Source organism: Scardinius erythrophthalmus (assembly GCF_964197995.2).
Source record: "Scardinius erythrophthalmus genome assembly, chromosome: 23".
Classification (NCBI taxonomy): domain Eukaryota; kingdom Metazoa; phylum Chordata; class Actinopteri; order Cypriniformes; family Leuciscidae; genus Scardinius; species Scardinius erythrophthalmus.
In genome coordinates this window covers 3,451,948-3,462,113 of record NC_138243.1, presented here as the reverse complement: position 1 = coordinate 3,462,113, position 10,166 = coordinate 3,451,948, and positions in this window count along the sequence as shown.

Below are 10,166 nucleotides of genomic sequence, written 5' to 3'. Positions count from 1 at the left end.
AATTAAATACATTTTTAACAATTAACTTATTGACTAGATTTATTTATGAAATTTACAGGCCACATGAAAACAAACATTTTGAACAGGTTAGCCATCTGTCCCAACAAATGTTTTATCGTCATTCCATCTAAATGCCCGTTAACACCAATAACTATATAACTATAAAGAGATAACAATAACTTTAGCGTCTACACCATAGACTGTAAGGTCTACACCAGCGCCAGTTTTGTCGTCTGTCGCTTTAAATGCTCGTGCTATGTAAGCAGGATGGATTTTGATTGGCTGTCAATGTTTATAGTTCATCAGCAGTTATCGTTGTGGTGTGCACTCTACTTTTACATGTAAAACGATTTTTGTAATGCTCAACATAATAACATTAAAATAGAAATAAGTTGTTGATCTCATGAAAGAGTGGTGACTAGTGCGGCGCGGAAGTCGTCGGGTAAACTTCTTTAGCGATGAGAGACTACATTAAATATATTTTGTGTGTTCATTTGCTCAAATAGCAAATAAAACTCCACAATCGTGTTATCACAACTTTTGAAAAGAGTTAAAAATATAGAGAGATTGATAACGGCGGTCAGAAGAGAGAAAGATGTCCTTTTACCTTTTACTTTACGTTACCTTCACTCCCACAGCAGCTAGAAATAAAGTTTGTTAACTTACACTCACAGCAGCGTTAACTCGTTTTTTTGTAATTGGATGCAAAGGTAATATAATACTACTAAATATAATGTTATAAATGTACATACATGTAAAAAAAAAAATGTAATAATAAAAATGAAAAAAAAAAAAAACATGCAGTATAGCTGACCGTTAAAATATTTGTTTACAGGTTTAAAGGCGTCATCAGTCTGAAAAATGTCCATATCGCCTCATGTCGAGGACGGACAATTTACATGAAAAGCTACATGACAATTTGAGATGATTTTCATCCACACATTTTCTCCCGTCTCCTCAGGTTTCGCGCCTAAATTGCAGACAGTCCAACCCATAGACTGTAAACGGTCCAGTCGTATTATTCGATAGGTAGACCGGTGCTGCCGTCACGACTTTATAAATCACCCTTACAAACGAGTAGATCTTCCTTCATCCTCTCCTCCACAAGCTGCTCTCCTGCGCTTCAGTTCAGCTCTTTATCTTACAGCTTTACATTTCAAGTAAAAAACAACAACAACAACAACAAAAAAAAACACCGGATCTGTTATGATTTTCCATTCATCTCCTAGACTAACTGACTGTAAAGTTTCACTGGATCTATCATGACATCTAAAGGGGATCTGAGGTGTTTAGTTGGATTTGTTGCTCTACTGGGAGTTTTAATGGGGAAAATCTCAGGAATTCATAGAAAAGAGACTGTTCATATAGATGGATCCCAGAGACGGGGAAAACAAGATTCACTGAGAGGGTGAGTCTTACACACACACATCCCAACTAATGCTGCTTTTATTAGTTTAAGGCTGTGATATGTGTGCTGTTCTGAATGAAACACATGCTCTGTTATTACAGAAGCATATGTCGAACAGTTTCACTGTGAACTTTTAGACACGCTTTGTAATTGTTTGTGGTTTATTCTATATGTTTGTGTAATTAATTGCAGGTTTATTCTGCTCTTTATTCTGCTCTTATCCACTGCTTTGTCTAATAGCTTTCGCTTTACATGTATTATGCAGGCGAGTTTGATCTTGAAGCTCATCATTGTGTTTTGCAGACCTAATGTGTGTGGATCTCGTCTGCAGTCCTACTGTTGTCCAGGCTGGAAGACTCTGCCTGGGGGGAACCAGTGTGTTGTGCGTAAGTCAGGGTCCAGATGTTCCTCACACTCTAGGTTCAACGAGTATGCTCTTGAAATTCATTGCCTTACGCTTTAGATTTATTCTGATAAAGAAATTCTAGGAAGTATGTGTAATGAATTAATGCTTGTTTTATGCCTTGTAGAAATTCTTAGACACAAATCTGGCAGCAGGGATTGTCAGTATAGTTTACTTTAATTTGCAGTTCTACTGTTATCTGCAGTACAGTATGTTAAATAATGTCATTTGGGGAAACTGATTACCTTGAACCATTTATGTTTAAAAACTAATATTTATACAATGTAAGTACTGTAAACTTTCTTTTTAGTCCTGATATTTCCTGATATTAAATTAAACTGCAAACACTGCTAAAATACTTCACCCAAATTAGTTAAGGATTAGTTCACCCAAAACTAACCATTCTGTCATTAATTACTCACCCTCGTTCCAAACCTGTAAGACTTTCGTTCATCTTCAGAACACAAATGAAGATCTTTCTGATGAAATCTGAGAGCTTTCTGTCGCTCTATTGACAGTCTATGCAGCTGCCACTTTGACTTTTATTCACATAAAAAACATTCATCAACTCATACATCAGCTGTGGTAAATGGAAGCTCAAGCATGTTCGCTTCACATGCGAGAACCAGTGAGGTTCATTCTCGTGTTACGCAGCACATTTGAGCTTCAGCAAGAACCAATGAGGTTCATTTTCGTGTTACGCAGCACGTTTGAGCTTCAGCAAGAACCAATGAGGTTCATCCTTGTGTTACGCAGCATGTTTGAGCTTCAGCAAGAACCAATGAGGTTCATTCTTGTGTTACGCAGCACGTTTGAGCTTCAGCAAGAACCAATGAGGTTCATTCTTGTGTTACGCAGCACGTTTGAGCTTCAGCAAGAACCAATGAGGTTCATTCTCGTGTTATTCAGCACATATGAGCTTCAGGAAGAACCAATGAGGTTCATTCTTGTGTTTCGTTACACAATTTAGCTTCAGGAAGAACCAATGAGGTTCTTTCTCGTGTTACGCAGCACGTTTGAGCTTCAGCAAGAACCAATGAGGTTCATTCTTGTGTTACGCAACACGTTTAAGCTTCAGCAAGAACCAATGAGGTTCATTCTCGTGTTATTCAGCACATATGAGCTTCAGGAAGAACCAATGAGGTTCATTCTTGTGTTTCGTTACACAATTTAGCTTCAGCAAGAACCAATGAGGTTCATTCTCGTGTTATGCAGCACATATGAGCTTCAGGAAGAACCAATGAGGTTATTTCTCGTGTTACGTGGCATGTTGGGCTTCAGCAAGAACCAATGAGGTTCATTGAGGTTAATTTTCATCTAAAAAAAGCCCAAAAAGTCTTTTTATCCATTCTGGCAATTCATTTACTGTACAAGAAAATGGCGTTTGGGGGTCCTGAAAACGCACACTTTTTAAAACAGCACTGTTATTGTTTCCTTTCGTTAGGGAACTCAACACTGCGTCATTGTAAAACGACTCTTTGGGGTATGAATGAAACTAATCCAATCCTGATTGGTGTTGCGTCATGACTTAACATGTGACGGCATAACCGGATGCATAAAAGTGACCCCTGTACACACACACACTTTAGCTTTCGCTCTTCAGCAAGCGTTCTCTGTGAAACTGTCTGTCTTATTTGGTGTTGTTTGTCCCATAAGAATTGTCCCACTATTGTATTCACATAAAAAACATTCATCAACTCATACATCAGTTGTGATAAATGGAAGCTCAAGCATGTTCGCTTCACATGCGAGAACCAGTGAGGTTCATTCTCATGTGTTATGCAGCACATTTTATCTTCAGCAAGAATCAATGAGGTTCATTCTCGTGTTACGCAGCTCGTTCAAGCTTCAGCAAGAACCAATGAGATTCATTCTCGTGTTACGCTTCACTTTTGAGCTTCAGCAAGAACCAATGAGGTTCATTCTCATGTTACGCTTCACTTTTGAGCTTCAGCAAGAACCAATGAGATTCATTCTCGTGTTACGCTTCACTTTTGAGCTTCAGCAAGAATCAATGAGGTTCATTCTCGTGTTACGCAGCACGTTTGAGCTTCAGCAAGAACCAATGAGATTCATTCTCGTGTTACGCTTCACTTTTGAGCTTCAGCAAGAACCAATGAGGTTCATTCTCATGTTACGCAGCACGTTTGAGCTTCAGCAAGAACCAATGAGACTCATTCTTGTGTTACGCAGTACGTTTGAGCTTCAGCAAGAACCAATGAGGTTCATTCTTGTTACGTAGCACGTTTGAGCTTCAGCAAGAACCAATGAGGTTCATCCTTGTGTTACGCAGCACGTTTGAGCTTCAGCAAGAACCAATGAGGTTCATTCTTGTTACGTAGCACGTTTGAGCTTCAGCAAGAACCAGTGAGGTTCATTCTCGTTTTACGCAGCACGTTTGAGCTTCAGCAAGAACCAATGAGGTTCATCCTTGTGTTACGCAGCACGTTTGAGCTTCAGCAAGAACCAATGAGGTTCATTCTTGTTACGTAGCACGTTTGAGCTTCAGCAAGAAGCAATGAGACTCATTCTTGTGTTACGCAGTACGTTTGAGCTTCAGCAAGAACCAGTGAGGTTCATTCTCGTTTTACGCAGCACGTTTGAGCTTCAGCAAGAACCAATGAGGTTCATCCTTGTGTTACGCAGCACGTTTGAGCTTCAGCAAGAACCAATGAGGTTCATTCTCGTGTTACGCAGCACGTTTGAGCTTCAGCAAGAACCAATGAGGTTCATTCTTGTTACGTAGCACGTTTGAGCTTCAGCAAGAACCAATGAGGTTCATCCTTGTGTTACGCAGCACGTTTGAGCTTCAGCAAGAACCAATGAGGTTCATCCTTGTGTTACGCAGCACTTTTGAGCTTCAGCAAGAACCAATGAGGTTCATTCCTGTTACGTAGCACGTTTAAGCTTTAGCAAAAACCAGTGAAATTCATTCTCGTATTACGCAGCACGTTTGAGCTTCAGCAAGAACCAATGAGATTCATTCTTGTGTTACACATCGCGTTTGAGCTTTAGCAAGAACCAATGAGGTTCATTCTCGTGTTACGTAGCTCGTTTGAGCTTCAGCATGAACCAATTAGGTTTATTCTTGTGTTACGCAGCACGTTTGAGCTTCAGCAAGAACCAATGAAGTTCATTCTTGTGTTACGCAGCTCGTTTGAGCTTCAGCAAGAACCAATGAGGTTCATTCTTGTGTTACGCAGCTCGTTTGAGCTTCAGCATGAACCAATTAGGTTTATTCTTGTGTTACGCAGCACGTTTGAGCTTCAGCAAGAACCAATGAAGTTCATTCTTGTTACGCAGCACTTTTGAGCTTCAGCATGAACCATTGAGACTCATTCTTGTGTTACGCAGCTCGTTTGAGCTTCAGCAAGAACCAATGAGGTTCATCCTTGTGTTACGCAGCACGTTTGAGCTTCAGCAAGAACCAATGAGGTTCATTCTTGTGTTACGCAGCACGTTTGAGCTTCAGCAAGAACCAATGAGGTTCATCCTTGTGTTACGCAGCTCGTTTGAGCTTCAGCAAGAACCAATGAGGTTCATTCTTGTGTTACGCAGCACGTTTGAGCTTCAGCAAGAACCAATGAGGTTCATTCTTGTGTTACGCAGCACGTTTGAGCTTCAGCAAGAACCAATGAGGTTCATTCTTGTGTTACGCAGCACGTTTGAGCTTCAGCAAGAACCAATGAGGTTCATCCTTGTGTTACGCAGCTCGTTTGAGCTTCAGCAAGAACCAATGAGGTTCATTCTTGTGTTACGCAGCACGTTTGAGCTTCAGCAAGAACCAATGAGGTTCATCCTTGTGTTACGCAGCACGTTTGAGCTTCAGCAAGAACCAATGAGGTTCATTCTTGTGTTACGCAGCACGTTTGAGCTTCAGCAAGAACCAATGAGGTTCATCCTTGTGTTACGCAGCTCGTTTGAGCTTCAGCAAGAACCAATGAGGTTCATTCTTGTGTTACGCAGCACGTTTGAGCTTCAGCAAGAACCAATGAGGTTCATTCTTGTGTTACGCAGCTCGTTTGAGCTTCAGCAAGAACCAATGAGGTTCATTCTTGTGTTACGCAGCACGTTTGAGCTTCAGCAAGAACCAATGAGGTTCATCCTTGTGTTACGCAGCACGTTTGAGCTTCAGCAAGAACCAATGAGATTCATTCTTGTGTTACACATCGCGTTTGAGCTTCAGCAAAAACCAATTAGGTTCATTCTCGTGTTACGCAGCTCGTTTGAGCTTCAGCAAGAACCAATGAGGTTTGTTCTTGTTACTCAGCACGTTTGAGCTTCAGCAAGAACCAACAAGACTCATTCTCGTGTTACGCAGCTCGTTTGAGCTTCAGCAAGAACCAACAAGACTCATTCTCGTGTTACGCAACACGTTTGAGCTTCAGCGTGAACCAGTGAGACTCATTCTCGTGTTACGCAGCACTTTTGAGCTTAAGCAAGAACCAATGAGGTTCATTCTTGTTACGTAGCACGTTTAAGCTTCAGCAAGAACCAGTAAGATTCATTCTCTTTTACACAGCACGTTTGAGCTTCAGCAAGAATCAATGAGGTTCATTATTAGGGTTGGGTATCGGTTGGGTTTTATCCGATACTAGTACCTACTCGGTATTTTTCAAACGGTTCCGGTGCTTAAACGGTTCTTGAAACGGTACTTAACAAAACTAAACCGCACACACTTTATCAAAAAAATAATACCTCTGTGTGTGTGTGTGTGTGTGTGTGTGTGTGTGTGTGTGTGTGTGTGTGTTTGATTTTCTGAAAAAGATTTTCTGATTTCTGATTAAATGAAAAATTGTGCCGTTTAAAAGGCTACTGATGTAGCCGAAAACACTTGAGTTAACATCAAAATTTTGTCTTCTCATATTATGACTTTTACAAAACAGAGAAATATCTGACACTGAGCAAAAATATTTAACACACACAGTATAGCCTCATATAAATATACTTGATATTGATATACTTCATACTTGATATGCAAGATTTGCAGTTGGCATTAAAATATTAGACTTATCCGAAGAGGAACACTGGCAGCTGAACTTGAACTTTAGTCAGGCATGTCAAAGGTTTTGAGTTCTAATCCGCATTCGTAGTTTTTTTTTTTTAACGATTATGCTCATCAGTGGTTGTATATCAAGCAGGGACACTTTGTGTCCAATATATTTTGTGATTTCACCAGAATGAATAGATAGGCGTCGTCTAGGGCTTAAAGGGATACTCCACTTTAAAATGAAAATTCTGTCATCATATACTCACCCTCATGTTGTTTCAAACCTGTATGAATTTCTTTCTTCTGCTGAACAGAAAGGAAGATATTTAGAATAATATCAGTAACCAGACAGTTTCTGGTCTCATTGACTTCCATAGGCTAGTAGGAAAAAAAAATACTATGGAAGTAAATGAGACCAGAAACTGTCTGGTTACTGATATTATTCTAAATATCTTCCTTTCTGTTCAGCAGAAGAAAGAAATTCATAAAGAATTGAAACAACATGAGGGTGAGTATATGATGACAGAATTTTCATTTTAAAGTGTAGTATCCCTTTAAATCAAACTTCATTCACGCACATATGAAACCCTTGCGTACACATAGGCCTACTAAGTAGTCATACATGTATACTGCTGAATGCTCAAACTAATATGAAATGCTCAACATCACATCTAAAGTCGCTCACGCACAAACACGCAAACTCTACACACACGAGACGCGCGGAACTCTCCGCGCATACTCATCTGAGACGCGAGCACACACACACACACACACACACATATGGCACATAATCATATAGACGGCGCCTCATAAATAGATCGATCTCCGCAACGAAGCGCGCGTCCGAGTGACAGTGCGGTGTGTCCCACAAGAGAAAACACTGTATCCGCGCCACTGATCGCAGCGGCAACGAGCACTTTGATCACTTGATTTAAAAAACGCATTTCAGCGCTAGATCGCCTCTTATTTAACAAACGAACTAAATTAATGCTCGCTCTGCTGGTTTACTGGAGATGTTTTATTATTGGATCATTCGTGATCCAATATGTTTTATAGGGGGCGGTAAAAAACGTCAGGCACCGAAATCAGGCACCGAAAGTTTCGTTCTTATTCGGTCTGGTTACTACCGTTTACGTCGGAACCGGTTCCCTATTGGAACCGGGTCTCGGTACCCAACCCTATTCATTATCATGTTACGCAGCACATTTAAGCTTCAGCAAGACCCAATGAGGTTCATTCTTGTGTTTCGCTACACAATTTAGCTTCAGCAAGAACCAATGAGGTTCATTCTAGTGTTATGCAGCACATATGAGCTTCAGGAAGAACCAATGAGTTTCTTTCTCATGTTACGTAGCACGTTTGAGCTTCATCAAGAACCAATGAGGTTCATTCTCGTGTTATGCAGCACATTTGAGCTTCCACAAGAGTCAATGAGGTTCATTATCATGTTACGCAGCACATTTGAGCTTCAGCAAGACCCAATGAGGTTCATTCTTGTGTTTCGCTACACAATTTAGCTTCAGCAAGAACCAATGTGGTTCATTCTCATGTTATGCAGCACATATGAGCTTCAGGAAGAACCAATGAGGTTATTTCTCGTGTTACGTGGCATGTTGGGCTTCAGCAAGAACCAATGAGGTTCATTGAGGTTAATTTTCATCTAAAAAAAGCCCAAAAAGTCTTTTTATCCATTCTGGCAATTCATTTACTGTACAAGAAAATGGCGTTTGGGGGTCCTGAAAACGCACACTTTTTAAAACAGCACTCTTATTGTTCCCTTTCGTTAGGGAACTCAACACTGCGTCATTGTAAAACGACTCTTTGGGGTATGAATGAAACTAATCCAATCCTGATTGGTGTTGCGTCATGACTTAACATGTGACGGCATAACCGGATGCATAAAAGTGACGCCTGCACACACACACTTTAGCTTTCGCTCTTCAGCAAGCGTTCTCTGTGAAACTGTCTGTCTTATTTGGTGTTGTTTGTCCCATAAGTATTGTCCCACTGCATTGCAATATAGAATCTAGTGGCTCGGAACTCGCGTTTGCCGAGGCAGCGCGTAGATTACGGGTCTACTCTGCAAAGATTCTGTGACTGGGATCTCGCGTTTGCCGAGGCAGCGCGTAGATTGAAGGTCTGCATTGCAATACAGAATCTATAGTGGCTCGGATCTCGCGTTTGCCGAGGCAGCGCGTAGATTATGGGTCTACTCTGCAATAAAGATTCTGTGACTGGGATCTCGCGTTTGCCGAGGCAGCGCGTAGATTAAAGTTCTGCATTGCAATACAGAATCTATAGTAGAAATATCTCGACGCACACAGCCGTGCATTTTGGGTGTTTCAGCCTTGCGCCCGTTGACTTTCTTCTCGAGAGATGTAAGCCAAATATATTGTGAACGACTCGAATCTCGCGTTTGCCGAGGCAGCGCGTAGATTACGAGTCTGCAATAAAAGGGACACATGCAATCCTTGAAGTAATACTGTTTGGGTGCAAGGCATTCACAGTCAGCTCCTGAGGGTGCTGGCAGTGTTCATTGAGAAATATCTTGGCGCGCGTGCATCCGTGCGCTGTCGGATGTTTCAACCTCGCACCTGATGACTTTCTTCTCGAGGGATGAAAGCCAAATACAGTATATTGTAACGGCTCGAATCTCGCGTTTGCCGAGGCAGCGTGTAGATTACAAGACCGTATAAATAAATATTAAAACAGTATTGTCTGGTAATTATGGCTGCATTTAATTCTATGGAATTAAAATGATGGAATATATTATCTGACTTTAAGTTAGATATTTTAATTCAGCCTACCATCCAGACCTTGTTTCACTTAAGGCGGGCGTACACGGTGCGATTTTTGCTGTTTTTACGAGCTCGCAGATGATTTTTTTCACTCGGGAGAAATCGAGTGGAATCGGTGATGCTCGCATGCTCGCGGCTCGCAGTGTGTGAGAGGAATTACGAGCCGAGCCGAGCACGTTATAAGCACCTCCCCGACCTCCCGATCATCTTTAAACATGTTTAAAAAATTCGGGGAATCGGCCCGATTTTCACCAGCTGTCTCCTATTTCCAAATTATACACAACCACGTGGGGCTATACCTCAGTGGCAGCAACCATACATCGTGCGCATACACTGTCTCTCTCCCTCTCTCACACTCTCATACACACACACACACACACACACACACACACACACACTTCTCTCAATTCAATTCTGTTCAATTCAATAAAGCTTTATTGGCATGACAAAAATACAATTGTATTGCCAAAGCATCAAAACAGCATAGAAAATTATTTTGAACATTGTACTACAGAAAATAATAATAATAATATTAAATAAAAATAATAATTCTCTCTCTATCTAGTT